At 42.5% G+C, this 18733-nt stretch overlaps 1 protein-coding gene and 1 non-coding gene across 2 annotated transcripts in view; both read right to left on the bottom strand.

Moving 5' to 3' along the window:
- LOC104909292 (EF-hand domain-containing family member C2-like) overlaps nucleotides 1-18733 on the bottom strand; it is a 90337-nt gene that overhangs the window by 44530 nt on the left and 27074 nt on the right. The gene's annotated exons all lie outside the window — the stretch shown is intronic.
- Nucleotides 14255-14356, bottom strand: LOC116216226. Its single transcript, XR_004158682.1, has one exon. It is a non-coding gene; the product is annotated as a U6 spliceosomal RNA (small nuclear RNA).

The following is an 18733-nucleotide window of genomic DNA, read 5'->3' as shown; positions in this document are numbered from 1 at the left end:
AAGGGAAGGGAAGGGAAGGGAAGGGAAGGGAAGGGGAAGGGGAGGAAGAATGAAGAAAAAGCAACACAAGGAAAGAAAGAGAGATCAAAATGTAAGTAAGCAAGAAAAGAGGAAGGAAAATAGAAAAAAAAAAAAGGAAAGAAAACGAGAAAAGGGATAAAAAGGAAGAAAGGGGAGAAACAGAATGAAAGAAAAGGAAGACAATGAAGTGCAAGCTTTTTATAACCTTGACTTAACATCCAATCTGAGCCAAACCTGTTTTTTGGAATATGTTTCCTTGGGGGCTTATTATGAGACTACAGAGAAGCCATGATCTGACACAGCATAAACTGTTCAGCAGCCTGATGAAAACTCAAATAGCTCACAGTGACAGGAGAATCAAACTATAACTGCCTAGAACGTGAGATTATAAAATGCGAGATTATAAAATATTATGATCCAAATTGAAATTCAGGATATTTATTGAAGTTGTCAGCAAAGGAACGAGGACTAATGGAAAATTCCACTCAGTTACTAGCACCAGCTTTTGGACAAGGAAAGAAGTAACAAGTTTAGAAGAACAACAGCAAAGAAAAGTCTTCTGATATCAGTCCAGATTGTATTCAAAAACCGGAAAAAAGCAATGGGAAGAAAGCAGAGCAAAGATAACTCTGCAGGGGTTTGGAGGTGGGGGGTGAACAAAGGCAACTGTAGCCTGTAATACTGATGCCTCAAAGACCAAGGAGTCCTATATAGAGGGGTCTTCAAAAACTACTCTCTTGCAATATCATGCCTTTGCAAAATCTGTGGTATTTAGAGATTTGCTATCACAAACTCAGATTAGGTAATTTTGCATTTATCAAGTTAAATACCAAAGGGAGAACTAGACAGCCTGCTAGGCAAACCACTAGTGTTAATGAAGATAACTAATAGAACTGAGCAATCCCTATTCAGGAGAGCAGTTAAACAAACATTTAGACTGAGCATATGACGTCAGCATTTAGTTAAATGATTTAATAAATTGAAACCAGATTAATGAAATTCAACTGCTATTCATCCTGCTGCTCAGAAGAATCTGGTATGTCATAGATATGAAAGCAAATAAGATAAAAGGAAAGATGAAATAAGAAAAGAGGTGCTACTCACCTGTGCTATGCATTTTGTCTTTTTTATAGAGCCATTTGTAACCATTCCTAAGCATGGTTTGCATTAAGGCTGGATCACAAACGACACCTTCCACCCAGCTGTTTACATCTGGCTCACAGGTGTTGGAGTGGTGTTTGCCAAGAGCAGATGGATGCCTTGGAAGGACCTCTCAGAACCAAGATGCAGAGCCAAAGAGTAGGAAAGGGAGAAGGCTTTTAGTGTTCCCACTTCCCACTATGCCTCCTGTAACAAAATGCTGGTCAAGTTGAACAGAAATACTGGATGGAACGTTATCGTTGTTTTCCTCTAAGGTACTGAAAGTTGTGTTAGTGAATACACCCAGAAGGATTATGAGGCAAGTCCATTAGGAAAAAAATAAGAGCATGGATATTGCTGCTGGTAATTCAGGTAAAGCCGTCAGCAACAGGAATTGCAAGCATAGCCTGTAGCTGCACTGGGATTAGTCAGCTGTCCTAACTGTGTGTCCTGCCACAAGGGCCAGAGTGGAGACGCATGAGGCTGAAGAGCTGTTTAACTCTCCCTGGGGCTTGGCAGTGTGATTCATGCATACAGCAAGGAGCCCTCTACATGACAAGTCCAGGTAGCCTGAATGCTTCCTTCTTTAACTGCTCTCCTTTATAGAACTTATTTTTTTAAGTGTATGTTTCTGTTTTCCATGTTGCTCCAATGAATCCAGCATACACTAAAAAACCTTCTGCACCATGAAGAGCTCAGTGCTTTGGCTCTCTGCAGGCTGACCAACTAGTCCTGCTTCCAAAAGCCCATTTGCTTAGAGGCCATATGCTCCATGTGACATAAAATTTGCCTACCCACAACTTTCTGAAGGGCAGGTTCTTTTGAGTACCTGATAACGCATTGTGTGAGTACCTTAGACCAGTGAAAAATATGAGCTGCAAGGTGTACAGAATTACAAAATCATTAAGGTTGGAAAAGACCAGCAAGATCATCTAGTCTAACCACCAGCCCATCCCCACCACGCCCACTGCCCATGTCTCTCAGTGCCACATCCACATAGCTCTGGAACACCGCCAGGGACTGCACATCACCTTCCCGGACAGCCTATGCCACTGCCTCACCACTCTTCCTAAAAAATGCTTCCTAATATCCAACTCAACCTTTTCTGACACCACTTGAGGCCACTATCTCGTCATATCACTGCTACCTGGGAGAAGAGGCCTACAATATGTTGCCTGCATTCTCCCACCCACAGCTGCAAGGGAGAGGAAAGCTGTGGGGCAGAAGGATGCAGGACAGGAGGAGTAGGCAGTAGCTCACCCCCTCTGCTGCCAGCCTACTTCTCTTAGAGACAAGCACACTGGGGTTTTGGCAGAGGAGTTTCATCAGAGAGGAGCGATAGAGCAGACACAGTTATAACAAAGAGATCTTTGTGAATATGACTGGCCTGTGTTACAAGAGAAGGTCTCCTTTTCAGACTTGCTGCCTGGAACACTGATGGGGTCAAACAGCTTCCCAAGTCAGGAAAACATGCCTGAAAATCTCAAGATATTCCCCAAACTCCCTGTCTGTGCAGCTCCTCAGCTCTGCAGCAAGCTTCTTCCTCCATGGGAGAGATTGGGTACAAAGAGGGTGAGATGCAGGATATCTAACAGAGATAGCACACATGTATGGCCTATGGCCCAGAGTCTGGCTCTTGCAGGAGGCCAGCCAGCCTCCTGGTGGACACCACTGTAGTCTGAGAAGTCCTGCACCTTGCCAAGCTTGCACTGACACGGCAATTCAAGGCTATTGCTCTCCAAAGCTAACCAAATTAAAGATAACCCAAACTTCATTTGATCTACTGCTTCCAACTTGCCTGAGGAATTATCATCAGAAGACAGAGAAATTATTCTCGCCTGTTTCTTACACAGTAAGCCCAGGGTTGTATATAGCATTCCAAATTAGCATCATTCATTCTACCACTGTCAAGTACTGACTGCAGCATCTTCAGTGAGAGCACTGAGGCCAGTCTTAAAATACAGCATAAAATGCAGATTCCCAAAACAAACATACCACCAAGCTCACCCACTCATTCCCCGACCACAATCTTTTTTTTTTTCATCAAATTCAGGCTATAGGCACCTAATTTACTCTAAAATACACCATCTTGTAATGATCAAATTCACAAAAAGATTCTTCTCTTTAAATAGCTATGTCACCAAGCCTATTGATGTCACCTAGCTCCACCTAACTTGCACATCGAAGGGCAAAAGCTTGGTACAGATATAGGCTGAACTAATACATAATCAACGATTTTTCTGGAATTCATATACATATTCATTACATTTCTGACAACCCATAAGCATATGGTCCCTCCATCTTGTGCGTGCATCGTGAGCAGTGGGGGTCTCCTCCTCACAAAAGCTCGTCTTCCTCACTGTAAAGTCTTGACCCTGTGAGAGGGGTAGCCCCTGATCCAGTTCTAACTTGCCTTGTGGACATCTTATCACTTACTTACCAAATGTCCTCGAGCTGTTCTCAAAACGTTTATGTTTGCCCTCCACCCCCACATTGTTCTAATCCCAGTTTGTTGCAATCCTCATTCTTCTAGCAGCCTCTGCGCATTTGCTTCTTAAACTATATTTTATTCTTTGTTTTTTGAACCATCTTTTACTCTTCACTATACTTCAACCAACATTTGGAAATCACATGTTCACTGTCTGGAATGGAAATCTGCACTTTGTTATCAATTCCCATTGCAAACTCAGTAATCAGCACTGCCATCAAGCTATTTATGAAATATTATTATGCCCCTAGAAGCTTCATGAACAGAATCATCACAGCAGTGACACACTAAGTCTCTCATGAACAAACATGCCTGCAGATCAGCCCTTGCATCTCCACCGAGCTAGCAATCACTCAAAATATTGCATTGCTACGCTTTGCAACAGACCCTCAGATACTGCTAGTCTCTTGGAAGAGGGCACTCATGAAATCATGAAACACACTTCATTAGTATAAAATTGGGTTTTGCTTATCAGAGAAACAATTCTTCCCTTACACTTAATGAGCAACCAGAAGCTCATTAGTGGGGGGAAAAAAAAACATAAAAAATCAACTGACTCTAACCCTCAGTTTTCACATACTGAGCCCTAATAGCATCAACATGGAAAATCAACAAGCAACCACAATGAGCATTCAAAAACCACATGTTTTGAAATAAACTTTGTCCAGCATCTAACTCCTTAACTTTTGAATAACTCCCAGCCTCAATAATCAGAACCAAAACAACCTGGGCCCCTGAAAAACAATTAATACAAAATCCATAGCATTCAGCTACCATGTGAATAACATTTTTCATTAAATGTTCCCCCTGGCCTCTCAGAAGGGCAACACGAAAGGATGCTTCTGAGATAATTCCAAAAGCAGCCATGAAAATGAAGAAAAAATATTATAGAATTAAAAAAAGACACTATTTCTCATGCATATTTCAATCTTCATTTAGTGCAGCTGAATTGTGGTGTCTCACAAATCTTGCACATACTGTGAGTCCTTCAGAACATGGCAGAGCATTTGGGACTGCTGTGGGAAGAATATGCCACACACATGCTGCATTGGGCCATGAGGAGAAGGGTTAAGGTACTTCTTGTGACCAGCAGGATATCTTCCACTTCTCACTGTATTCAGTGAGTGAACAGCAGTTCCTCTCCCCACCATGCCTGTCCCCATTTTGATGTTTCCCTTGCATTGCTCTGTTTTGCACTGTCAATGCACCAGTCCCAGCCCTGAGTCTGTGTCAGGAAGATGATAGTCCTGAATAGTTGAGGGTATACCCCCTTTAGAGATTGTCTTGGCTGCAGTAGTAGCTTTCCTGAAATGCACGTGCAGTGTGGTGCTCTAGTTACTTTCAGGAATGTGCTTCTACTAGGGATTAAGTAAAGTAAATGTTATGTTATTATATCTGTTTTCATGTTTGCATATGCATACCTGCCTTTAGCCGTGTGCTCCAGCCTGCCAACTGCTCCTAGTTGTTAGAGAGTGCCTTAGTTTTACAGGGTCACTCTTCAGTTTTCAAGTGCTTTTCTTTAGAGAATGCCTGTGTCTGCCTGTTCACATTCCTACCCTAAACACACAAATACCATATTTAGAGTTACAGTTCCCTAGAACTTCAGAAAGAATCTTTGCACCATAAAGAAGCAATGCAAAAAAAAAAAAGAAGAAAAAAAAAAAAAGGTACATATCTGAAGAATAATTTGTATGGTAATACATGTATTATGAAGCCCTGCAAGATGCCTTTGGGTACCCTAGTGAGCTAATGGTGCCCAATATTTTTTTCTCTGGGACTTGGGTGATCTATCCTCTGACTTCCTATTCATAATTTGATGAGTTGACTTTTTCAGACATAATAGCACCACCTAGCCTCACTTTTCCAAGTCATTTCTACTTATTTCCAAGCTACTGCCTCACAAACTAGGCCAAGTTTTCCATTAATTCCCATGACTTCTGCAGAATGTTGCTGCTCTGGAGAAAAGCCCATGGTCTTCAGTGAATTCAACTATGTTGACATCTAATGGATCATGTTCTTCATCTTGGTTTCCTTGCCAGCCCATGCAAGGGAAGGATGGTGAGCTTGTTGCTCCAAAATGAGAGGTATTCTTCAGTCTTGTCAACAAAAAATACTGAACAGGTATTACTGCACTATAATGATGTAAATCACAAGGAATACTACAATATTGAACACAGTAGATTTTTCCTTACGGTTAACAGCAAAAATAATCTATAATCTTGAAAGTGAGAGTTTTATCCCATAGATTAAAGTAGTATAGGCTCTATTCATCTTCTGCTGGGCAAAAGCAAATACATAGATATCCTCAGTGTTGTTAAGTCCTTCCACATGCACAACTGGGTCCCTGACACTCTTGGTGTACATCAATGGAGAATTTGACCTAGAAATTGCACATTTGAGTAAAAAGCACAGGCAGCTCTTAAAAATAGCTGGATAGGTTACTTATCTTGGACACTTCTGAGAATAACTAAGAGCAGCTCTTCTGCAGCCTTTGAATGTTTCAGGATGGCTAAGCCATTCAGGCAAGTAGACAAATTTGCACGATCACAGCATGGAGCTCTGAGAAAGCTCATGAATGCTTTTTGCCCAGGAGGTGTTTGACAGTTCATGGGGCAGAACATCTTAGGCAATGCTGAATGAAATCATCTGCCATTGTTTCCTGTGGAAAAGGGAGCAGAGGGGACACAGAGCTCCTCAGTTTCTAGATTGGAGCAGCAACTAATGCTCAGACAACTTACTCATGCAAAAATCACTAGACTGTCACCTTTTGAATATTTATAAACTCTGTGTGCCAGGATCATGGTGAGAGCTAAGTGTGCAGCCCTGCAAATATGTGGCTTAACGAGTGTGCAAAAGCATTTGTCAGCCCCATTACCGAGCTAGTGATTTTGACAGCAGTCCAAGCAATGGTGCTTCGAGGTAAATTATTAAAAAAGTGGTCCTGAACTGTTCAGTTGTATGTGCAGCTGGACACTTTCAAAGTGAATTGCAGGTGCAAACAAGAAAGTTTGAATTTCTCTTTGCCTATGTTTCATGAAATTCAGGTACAGGACAGCCTCAGCAGCCACAGAAGGTGTGCAGCCTGTAGTGCGATAGGTTTTTCTTCTCTCTCTCACACCCCCAACCAGACCATCTTAATTTCTAGGTGCTGTATGTCAGCATGGGTTGATCAGCATGGAAGAAGGGATGCAATCCTTTCTCATGAAAATATTTGCATAGTGAGCTGTAAGTAGATTTCTACCTGTTATGACTGAGAGAAAAAAAAAAAAATAAATCATCCAGTGGATCTTGTGCTGTCACTGCAAAAGTAGCAAGGCACAGTGAGAGCCATGAGAAACATTCTCTGAGCGACAGCAGCAGCCCCAGCTGGGCTGGGCATTGCCAGGCCAGGCACACACTGCTCTGCAGCTGATCAGCTCTGAAAAGAAAGGATCCCAGTTTCTGTAACAGGAGTGGTGGGCAAGATGCCAGCTCCCAGTTTCTGAATGCTGGAAATGGTTGAGGCTGCTCCTGGGGAAAAGGCTGAGCCCAGCAGCATGGGTCCATGGCCAGCCAGGATGAAGCTTAACTCTCTACTCGCTACTAAGGAGCGGTAGTGAACGGAGCTAAATCCAACTGGCAGCCGGTCATGAGTGGTGTTCCCCAGGGTCGGTGCTGGAGCCTGTAATCTTCAATATCTTTATTGACGACCTGGATGAGGGCATTGAGTGCACCCTCAGTAAGTTTGTGGATGACAGCAAGTTGGCTGGAAGTGTCGATCTGCCTGGGAATAGCAAGGCCCTGCAGAGGGATCTGGGCAGGCTGGATCACTGAGCTGTAGACAATGGGATGAGGTTCAACAAGGCCAAATGCCGGGTCCTGCACTTTGGCCACAACAACTCCAGGCAGCTCTACAGGCTTGGGGCAGAGTGACTGGAAGACTGTCTAGAGGAAATGGACCTGGGGGTATTGATTGATGCTTGGCTGAACATGAGCCAGCACTGTGCCCAGGTGGCCAAGAAGGCCAATGGCATCCTGGCTTGTATCAGAAACGGTGTTGCCAGTAGGAACAGGGAAGTGATTGTTCCCCTGTACTCAGCTCTGGTGAGGCCACACCTCGAGTACTGTGTCCAGTTTTGGGCCCCTCACTGCAAGAAAGACATTGAGGTCCTGGAGCGGGTTCAAAGAAAGTCAACAAAGCTGGTAAGGGGTCTGGAGCACAGGCCTTATGAAGAGAGGCTGAAGGAGCTTCAGTCTGGAGAAGAGGAGGCTCAGGGGAGACCTTATTGCTCTCTATAACTTCCTGAAGGGAGGTTGTAGTGAGCTGGGGGTCGGCCTCTTCTCTCGTGTAACCAGTGATAGGACTAGAGGGAATGGCTTCAAGCTGCACCAGGGGAGATTTAGGCTGGACGTTAGGAAATACCACTTTTCTGAAAGAGTGTTCAGGCACTGGAATGGGCTGCCCAGGGAGGTGGTGGAGTCACTGACCCTGGAGATGTTCAAGGAACATTTGGATTTTGTGTTGAGGGACATGGTTTAGTGAGAACTATTGGTAATAGATGGATGGTTGGACTGGATGATCTTGTAGATCATTTCCAACCTTGATGTTTCTGTGATTCTGTGATTCTCCAGGGATCTGTAGAGATAGCAGATGTGTCCAAGCAGAAAGCAAAGCTCACATAAGGGGCAAATCCTGGAGTGCAGGAGCTGACAGATCTCACTTATATCAGTTTTTGTCAACAAAAGCCTTTACACAGCAACTTCATAGCAGACAGCCACCAGTTTAATAATTCGCAGTGGCCTCCAATCAAAGACACAACTGCACTGTTCCACGGCATTTAGACAAAGGCACCTACCAAATTTCACACAGAAGCACTGCAGTTTCTATCATTCTTACACAACACTGTGGCCAATACCATCCAACATTCCTTCTGCTGAAAGCAATGCATCATGTTGAAAAAATATTCAAGAGCCAGTCTGTGTAGTGCTTTGCCACTTTGCCAGTTTGCTTTGCCACTGCAGCCAAATACAAGTGGTACTAAACTTTAGATGTTAATTTATAAGTCTTTGTTCTCCCCTTGCTCATTTGTTTCTGGGGACTGTATGGGTTTGCTTTGATCTATGTATCCCTTTAGTCCATTCACAGACCACCCGTCTTCTGCCTTACAAGCCACCACAATGTGTACGTGCACCATGGACTGACACACCCTCTCCTTTTCCTTCCAGAGCCTTTCTATTACAAAATGCTAAGAGTTAAACTACATTGTACATTAAGAAGTAGTACTGGAAAGAAACTACCTAGCAGGACACCTCTAACAGATTCAGTGATGAGAATACAAAGGATATAGTGAAAAACAGAGGGGCAGAAAATGTTGCCTATTTCAGAGAAAATGCAAAATAAACTTTTTCTCAAACCATATATGCTCTATTGCAACTGTACACAGGCAGAAGGAGATAGATGAAGTCTCAGAGGATTGTACAGTGGTTTATTTAGAGTGCAGAAAAAAATGCAGAAGCAACAAAGTAACTTTCTCACAGGTCAGTTGATTGGGTCCCAGTAAGAATCGTAGAATCATAAGGAGAACCAGATTCACAGTCATGGCAATTATTAAGAGGTAGCATGGATAAGAGCCAACACCTGATCCCTTCACATACCCTACAATTCATCTATCCCCTCAAGCTTGCCCAGGTTCCTGACCTTCATCTCTGCTGGTCCCTGATAAACTCACACTATCTTCCCACATTCCAAAATTGTGCTCAGGGATACTCCATCCATTATGGATGATACATTCCTTCCTGCACTGTGCCAAACAGCCTTGGTGTTTGCTGCACAGGAAAGCTCAATACACAACCCATACCCTTCTGTGACTACCCATTAAATCCACTTTTCCATGAAATTATAAAGTTGTATGGCTCTAAAATAGGCAGAGTGATCTGGTTTGAAGCTGTGAAGCTTAATGAATCAGTCAAGAGCAGCAAGTAGCCTGCTCTTCTCTATGAATATGAAAAAGTCATTTCCAAGGGCCTGAGATGCTTGTGTTGCACTTTTCTTTGAGAAATAAATGACTCTGGTTTGAATGTTGCCAACACAGAAAAATTGAGAATTAAAAAGCACTATATTGTTTCATCCCCTTTTTAAGTCATCGGTAGAAAAAAATTTCAAATTGCTATAGCAACTGGCTTAAACAATACTCTGGAACTTGTGGGTATTTATCCTGTGACCTAAAACTCTGCTATTCTGCAAGGCAAAGGCATTAAGTCAGGACTTTATTCCTTTAACATGTGGTGTCCAGGAAAGATATTTGCTCTTGTGTTTTGTACTATGCACTACAGTTAAGTGCACCAGCAGTAGGATTCATAAAGAAAGGCATTAGTTACCTGCATGTAAACCCCAAAGCCTATGTATGAATTTAAAATTTATGGAAATAAAATTATAGACATAAAACTAAAGTTGCATAGATCCAGATGAGTGTTAACGAGTGTGAAGGCCTGAAAGAGTAATGTGTTATTTTACTATTATTGTAACATATGTTTATCTTTAAAGAAGGTGGCTGTAAAAGGTATCACACAGAGGTTTAAGTCTGGTGGGTAGTGCAAGTAGCGCTGGATTAGGTGGCTGGGGACCAGGCAAAGATCAAGGAAATTATGTTATTCCCAAATTCAGAGAACTCACCAAGGGAACAGAGGAGAATTTGACCAGAAGACATTTTAGGAGAGGTGAACAGGAGGATGCTGATGTACATATCTTTTAAATTCAGAGCATCTAGCTCTCTGTGATGCATCCCACAAATTAGGCAAGAGATTGCAATTCTGAAAGCATTATTCCCTTCTGGATCAATAACCAGAGATCCTTCTATTAAGTGACAAATTCAGCTCCCAGTATGAGACAGTAGATTTTGGCTTATTTGTAGCAGCCTCTCCTCCTCTGACACCATGATTATTGTGTACTGCAAAACAACAAACTGCTTTTTGGGAACGTGTGTTTCAGTGAAAACTGACCTATAAGGATGGGTTGATCTAAGACATGGGTGTCTAAGCTTTTGGCTTGCCTGGGCCGCATTGAGCAAAGAGAGATTGTCTTGGGCTGCATGAAAAAAAGGTTTTTATGAAAGTCTGGTTAAAGAGGCATGATCACATTTTTCTTTGAGTTGAATATCTGATTGCAATGTAGTACATTCCATTAGAAAATTTGCAGGTATATGTCAAACTGAAAATGGAGTCACAAGTACACCCAAAATAAAGGTAATTTTTCATCAGTCTTGAAACCAGTTTTCAAATTCCTTTATCAAAACAGAAAGCATGGCTGCATATTTTTCACTGTTCAAAGGGCTGTATTTAGCCAGTGTATCCAAATCCAAAAAATTATTTGTCATCACTTGAGTTAGCACAGCACTGTGCACTCCTCAGGTCCACGTTTCTGTCCAGATGGGATTCATAGTGCACTGCTGTTCAGTTGGTACTGTGGGGCTGGGCTGAACCTCACAGCCTCCATGATGGAGAGGGACAGAGGGAGGTTGCAGTGTGAGTTGGGCCGGGCTGCATGTGTCCTGTGGGCTGTGGGTTGGACATGCCTACTCTAAGGGAATGGCCATACACTCACTGCATGCTGCTGGTGTTCCTGGTAGTGCCAGGGACAGGGCTCACAGTGAGCCAGATGTAGAAGGGTTTTGAGATGTGGGATTCACTGAGAGGGCACACAGTAAATATATGATATATCTTAGCTTCAATAAAATTTTCAGTAGTGAATTTGGAGAGATCTGAACAGCACTTTCACAGGCAAAACTGGAATTCAAAATAGTCCTGACTAAATAAAAATATGATTTGAAATCAAGAGGATGAGACTCAGTGAGAGCAGGAAAGCTCTGATGTGCATCAGATGGAGCTGGCAAGACCAAGAGCACTGCTGTGCAAAGAGATGTGGGGCTCAGAGCAAACCGGGGAGCAAGCATGAATCAACAATGTGATACTGTTGTACAAAAGGCAAATGTCATTCCAGGACATAGAAGCCTGCACTGTAAACAATTGCTCTGCTCTCCTCAGCATCCATGAAGCTGAAACAGCTGCCCTGCACCAGGGCTTGGCACTGGACCTTGCTGGGGAAGAGGGTCGAGAGGAACTGCAAGGAGCTGGAAAACAGAGGAAAAAGCTGAAGGAATAATTTGTTTAGGCTAGAAAAGAGTTCCGCTGTAACCACTCATTAGAACAATATTAAATGCTGAAATTCACAAGGTTGCTGGCTGCTCTGGGAAACTCTGAGAGAGTTGGAGCACTCAAGGAGGGGAGATGGTCCCAACACGCTTGGGAATTAGCAGGCTGCCAGGGGTGACCCAGATTCACTCAGAGCTTCAGAGCCAGGAACAGCCCTGATGGTCTCCCAGGCCATCTGCCCACTCTCAGTGTTTACAGCTTTGCAGTCACACCCTCTCCTTGACCGAAATTCAAATGCATCAGATCTACCATCTTTGAGCTCACATCACTGATGGAAGGAGCAAAGGAGACATTGCACCATGCTGTGTGTGTCAGTGAATGACGCTCACTGGCAGCATGTACTGTGAAAGTGGGCTTTGGACATGAGGGGTGGGAAGGACAGGATCCAGCTGCCTGTCTGTCCTCCTTCCAGCACCGTGTGGGACTGGGAGGACATATTCCACCACAAGGAAAAAAAGACAGTAGAAAATCCCTTCTGGCTCTGGGTCTGCAGTTGTGTTAGATCCATAAAAAGAGATAATCCAGTCAATTGAGAAGGTTTGGGACTAAAAGCAGGTTGATTCCCACTCTTCTTCAGACATTTCTTTATATAGACATAAACTGGTTTGGAGGGTGAGGATGGGGTTACCTCCCACACCCAGCCACCACTGGCTGGGATTGCCTCTGCCGAGTCCTGTTGGTTTCAGGGAGTAGGAGGGGGTGGTATCTCTAGCCATGGACAAAATGTGCCTATTTGTCTTCAGAAAACCAAAATCTCACTTTACTTAATAAAAAGTGCATCAGTATATATACATGTATATACATACAGTTTGGTGCTCTGGTGTTCAGACTGATATATCCAGTGATGTTCTTATTTGCACAGTGTACCATTGCTGCTTTCCTGCTGTCCTTCAAGTATCCCTCACCTAGACGCTTCTTTCCCTTGTTCTTCTTACAGAAGAGGGATTTTGATAAAGCACTTCAAGACTTCAACACTGAGAGTTACAGCCTCCAGAGGTCTCCAGCACACTCATTACAGTGCAATAGGTCCTGATTACAGGATTTCTTTCTGCACAATATTATCCATGAAATTAAAAAACAAACTGCACTACGCAATGTTAGGAATGGTCTCTCTCTGTCCAAGGTGAAGACAATGCACCAAAGTTTTGCCTAGGGCTATTTTATACTGTAGTATTTTCATAGAATCATAGAATCATCAAGGTTGGAAAAGACCCACAAGATCATCTAGTTGAACCTTCGGCCCATTGCCACCATGCCCAGACTCACCACATCCCTCAGTGCCACATCTGCACATTTCTTGAGTACTTCCAAGAGCAGTGAGTCCAGCACCTCCCTGGGCAGCCTGTTCCAATGCATCACCACCCTTTCTGAGAAGGTTCCATTCTGAACTTCCCCCAGCACAGCTTGAGGCCATTCCCTCTCATCCTATCACTTTACCTCAGAGAAGAGGCTGATCCTCACCTCATCACAGCCTCCTTTCAGATAGTTGTAGAGAATGATAAGGTCTTCCCTTAGTCCCTTGTTTCCAGACTAAACAATCCAAGTTCACTCAGCTGCTCGTCATAAGACTAGAGCTCCAGACTCTTTAGAGCTCTGTCCTTCTTTGAACCCGCTCCAGGACCTCAATGTCTTTCTTGCAGTGAGGGGCCCAAAACTGAACACCTATTCGAGGTGCGGCCTCACCAGTGCAGAGCACAGAAAGGCGATCGATCACCTCCCTGGTACTTCTGACTACACTGTTTCTGATACAAGCCAGGATGCCATTGGCCACCTGGGCACACTGCTGGCTCATGTTCAGCCAAGCATCAACTAACAGTCCCAGGTCCATTTCTCCTACACAGTCTTCCAGCCACTCTGCCCCAAGCCTGTAGTATTGCCTGGGTTGTTGTGGCCAAAGTGCAGGACCCGGCATTTGGTCTTCTTGAACTTCAAATCCCACTCAGCCCAGCAATCCAGCCTGTCCAGATCCCTCTGTAGAACCTTCCTTCCCCCTGGCATATCAACACTTCCTGCCAGCTTGGTGTCATCTGCAAACTTTCTGAGCGTGCACCTAAACTCCTCATCCAGATGGTCAATAACAATATTGAACAGAGCCAGACCTGGTACTGACCCACAAGGAACACCACTTGTGACTGGTTACCAGTTGAATTTGACTCCATTCATTGTCACTTTATGGGCCTGGCCCTCCAGTCAGTTTTTTACTCGGCAAAAAGTACACTTGTCCTAGTCATGGGCTACCAGCTTTTCCAGAATACTGTTGGAGACAGAGACGAGGCTTTACTGAAGTCTAGGTAGATTATGTCCACAGCCTTTCCTTCATCTACTAGATCACTTGGTTGTAGAAGGAGATGAGGTTGTTCAAGCCAAATCTCTGTCTGATCCTCTGATTATCCTGCACATGTCACATGATCTGGAAAAAAAAAAATGGAATACTTCATGAATTTACATGTTGTCTTTGTGCAGGGTCCATACAATCTTCTTTGTATCAGTTTGATTTTAGTATACATGCTGCCAAAGCATGAAAAACAGCTGCAAAGCAGCTATATATATATATATGTATGTAAACTACCTCTCTGCAGTGAATGCTCTCTGTTCTTGTTTTCTGCACTCTCTGACCACAGGTCACTGCCAGCAATTCTATCACTAATGCGTCAACTACATCAGATAGCTTGGCATTTTTGCAGGCAGCAACAACATGAAAATAAGTAACAGGAAATTAAACAAGCTCCTTTTTAATTTAATTTCAATTCATGTGTTGTCTAGTCTTTTCAACAAGTTAATGTTGAACATCCCTGTTTTCTTAGTAGCTGTAGCCCACAGTGTGATCACATCAGAGAGTAACACTGCCCTCTGAAACTGGTCCAGAGCAACACAGGTGTAACCCTTCTCCATCGCTCATACCAGAACATTCAGATCTTTCCACAAGACTCCTGTTGGCTTAGTAAATCTGCAGAATCAAACAGATGATCCTATGCAGGGTAGAAATGTCCTTCCCATCCATGGTCATGATTTAATGCTTGTGCTGTCTATGTGTCTAAAGTAGTGTAAGGCATCATATTTTACCACTATCATATCTCTCTGGAATTGTGTATCCCTTCAGATCCCCTTAGAGGGTCTGCCATGGAGAGAGGCAGAGGGAAGTGATTTCCTCAATGAACCAAAAGTTTTTCCTCTGCCCCCATCCTCGTGACTGCTTCCTTGCAGGGCAGCGCACGCTACCAGGGTTTCTGAGAATGGAAATGGAGCATGTGATAGTGCTTTTAATGTCTACTGCTTTTCCATGCTCTCCTCTGTGTTTGTCTCCTGGGGCTGTGCAAAACCTCCAGCCAAAAAACCGCTTTGAGTAACCCTCTAAAAATCCTCCTCCACAGAGTCCAGTGAGCTGTTCCTGTGGGACATTACTGAGAAACAAAAAGCACTGTGGGCTTCCTAGTCATACAAAAGACCTTGACAAAAAGAACAAACACACAAGTATCTCAGTTATTCTAATTAGCATAAATGCTGACTCTCACAAAGACCTTATCTCCATTGTTTGAGATTCAACCTCCAGCTTTGACAGCCCTGGCATCACCACAATCTTCATAGCCTGGGTTACGAAACACTGTGGTTGCTCCAGACTTAGTGAGTTTGCTTTGCTATTACATTACAACTATTGCACTTCACAGCATCTCATGCAGAGGAAACACACAAGGGCCCAGTCTTTAACTGGGACTCACCCTGTGAAGTGTATTTATATGTCAGAAAGAAATATGAAGCTGATGGGTATATTCATTACCCAGTATATGAAATTTCCTGGCTCTCAAATGCCACACTGTCAGAGACAGGAGACTTCTGCATCTTTATCAGTTATATACACTGCAAATTAAAAATAAAATAAAAAGGAAATGTTACTAGGGTCAAGTTAGATTTTAGCAGAGTTCCTCATAGAGCAAATAACTTGGAATATGTGCTCCAACTAAAATATTTTAATATAAAATAGCACGTATTATGCATTTTCATTAGCTTTCTGCCTGAATTGCATAATGTATTTCAGATTAGAATCCATTCAGAGATAGAAAAATTCCAGCAATTAAAAACACGAGCTGATTACAACATTCAAGAACTTGTTCACTTGTGCTTTACAAGCTTATTGATGCCATGAAGTTGTAGTAGGTTTCACAGTTCATGTAGCTTTGGGGGAGATTAAGTTGATATTTTGGAGGAAAACCTTTCTGTGCCTGGAATCTCCCAAGGAGACAGCACAGCCCAGTGTCTTCTTGCTAAATTCAATACAAGATTACCTTAAAAGGATGAAAAACTAGAACCCTGCAGCAAGACTGAGAGTTCTTGGTAATTTCATAACAGTTGCATGTCATTGTTGAATCACACCCGTGACACAAATTAGAAGCAGGTAGAACACTGTGGTTTCTGGCTTGACAGAAAGATGGAATTTATTTTCCCAGAAAATGCTGACAGATATTGACAAAAATAAGTATTGATATATTTTCGACATTGTCTAATTGGTCCAATTAGGAAAAAAAAAAATTCCTTAAAACCTCTGACAAAGCGAAAAAACATTGAAATGTTGATATTTTTAAAATGAAATGCTATGGTTTTATGACTGAAAGCAAGGTTCCAGCATTCACTGAAGTATTTGAAACACTGGTTTCCAGGCACAATGAGCTATTTTGTTCAGCTACAAACGATTTTTTTCACTGTTCATCCAAAACACTGCATATTCTCTTTTTGGGGTAACCTGAAACAAACTGTGTTGCAGTTCTTTCAGCACTGCCAATGAACTGAAAATACAATCCTTATGAGCCAAGCTCTACTGACAGGTCCTACACCCGGTTTTAATCCTTCAGAGTCTTTTCCAGCAATTGCGGGTGTTCAGGCAGAGCATATGTGTGTATTTATGTGTAAAATAAACTCTGGCATGAAGATTTAGTGTGACGTGAAAAGCTTTTTAATTTATGACTGAAAAACTTCCTGGCTTTGTTTTGTTTCTTCAGTACCCGAAGATGAACTTAAAGAGTATGTTAGAGAAATGCTTTATTTTAACCTAGGATTCTTGTCTCTTTAGCAAATGACATATAAGAAGATCAAAGTTCAAAGCTGCCATTTCTGCTTCTATCTGAAACGTACCAAAAGAAGTTAACTCCAGAAGTATTACTGATGTCATGGATTTTTTATGTATCATTTCTTACACTCACCTTTGGTGAGTCAGATAATTTGAGTCTTTAGTGGTTACTTTTTTATAGCTGTAAGTAGTCATTGAGTTACGGGGGTATTCGTGGAAGCCAAAAGCAAAACTGTTGCCTTAATGGGAGGCACTTTAATACTGGGATATCTTTTTAACAATAGGGAAACTGTCTCCTCCCTTCCCACTTGTCCTTTGGTTAGTTTCTGAGTTTTGTAGAGTCACCTCTTCCCTAGCTGTCACAAAATAGCATTTTCAGGAAAATAAGACATAAGTAACATTTTTCCTCTTCAGCACTATCACTGTCCCATCACAGTTCTGCGCTGCCACCCCTCTTGGTTACCAACATCTGAGCTCTTGCTCCAAGGAGCAGAGAATGAGTAATCTGACATTAGGGTAGGGCACTGTAAAATATGGCCACACAAGGGAAAGTACACTGTATAAACCAAAGCAGGGATGACATTAAAAGAAGAGCCTCAGAGGATAGTTTCTGTGAGCAGGAGAGGTTAAAAAAGAAATTAGATACAGTTATACCTCACATAAGCCTTGACCTATCCAGGCCATGTTCTTTATGCAGGATATCTTGTGTGAAATAAGAGAAAGTATCTCTTGGAAAGTAAAAGATAAACAGTTTTAAAGCTCTGGTGCCTGGCAGCATCCAACAGGAGGCTGTTTGTGACATCCATCCCACCCAGGCAGCTCTGCTGGGAGCATGGATTCATTCACTCAGCTCTTTTACTAAATAATAAAAAGAAGTGCTGAAAAACATAGGGATATTTTCCTCAACAGTGATCCTAACAAGGAAATTATCTGGTATGTGTGTGAGATACTTCCTAACATACCACATGTAACATGAAATAGCCAATTCATGAAAAATAATAAATGGAAGTGTGATTTTTATGCACACACACACATACATACAAGTAGCTCCAAAAGTAATGCACATATTTTATGATGATGGCTGACTTCAGAGGCATATTTTGGTGGTGTAGTAGTAGAGGCTGAAATCTTTCCACCAACATTACATTACATTTTGTTTCCTTGTGACAGATGTTTGTCACTGAATTCCTCCATGCAGAAAAAATGGTACCCACTGACATTCGTTGATGCTGAATGTTGATGGAGACCAAGCAGTGAATGTAAGCACAGTGAGGCTGTGGGTGGTGCATTTCAGCAGTGGCAACAGCAACAATGGGTCACTTCTGCTGGTGCAGATTGTTGTGAACATGTTCATTGCTGGTGAAAATGCATAACTAACAGTGATGAGAGGTTGAAAAATAATGTTTTGTAGCTGAGAATTTGCTCATACTGTAGGCATTCATACATTTTCCTTTCTCTCCATCATGGCTTCAGTGGTTGTAAGGGAAACAAGAGTGTATTTTGTTTTAATCCAGTTCTTCCTCTGGTTTGACTCTGAGGTTTATAGAACTAAATCTTCTGCATCTGTCTTCCAGGTATTCCTGCCCTGGCGATGTCAACTGCTGCATGAGAGCACAACCTCTCCAGCAAAACATGCTTGTGGCTCTGAGTTTACTATATTTCAGGTCCAAGAATAGTTTTCAGCTACTACTGAAATTGATAGAACGTGTTGGGTGAAATACTCCCCTAATTTTTGTTTAAATTGGGTGAGTTTAATCCTGGTTGTACAGCATTCAGCTGTAAAGCTCATTCTGTCTTCTGAGGGATGAATCTTTCTTTGCTGTGTTTTTTTTTTTTTT

The sequence above is a fragment of the Meleagris gallopavo genome, chromosome 1, assembly GCF_000146605.3.
Source record: "Meleagris gallopavo isolate NT-WF06-2002-E0010 breed Aviagen turkey brand Nicholas breeding stock chromosome 1, Turkey_5.1, whole genome shotgun sequence".
Taxonomy (NCBI): domain Eukaryota; kingdom Metazoa; phylum Chordata; class Aves; order Galliformes; family Phasianidae; genus Meleagris; species Meleagris gallopavo.
This window is presented reverse-complemented; position numbering and strand designations above follow the sequence as displayed.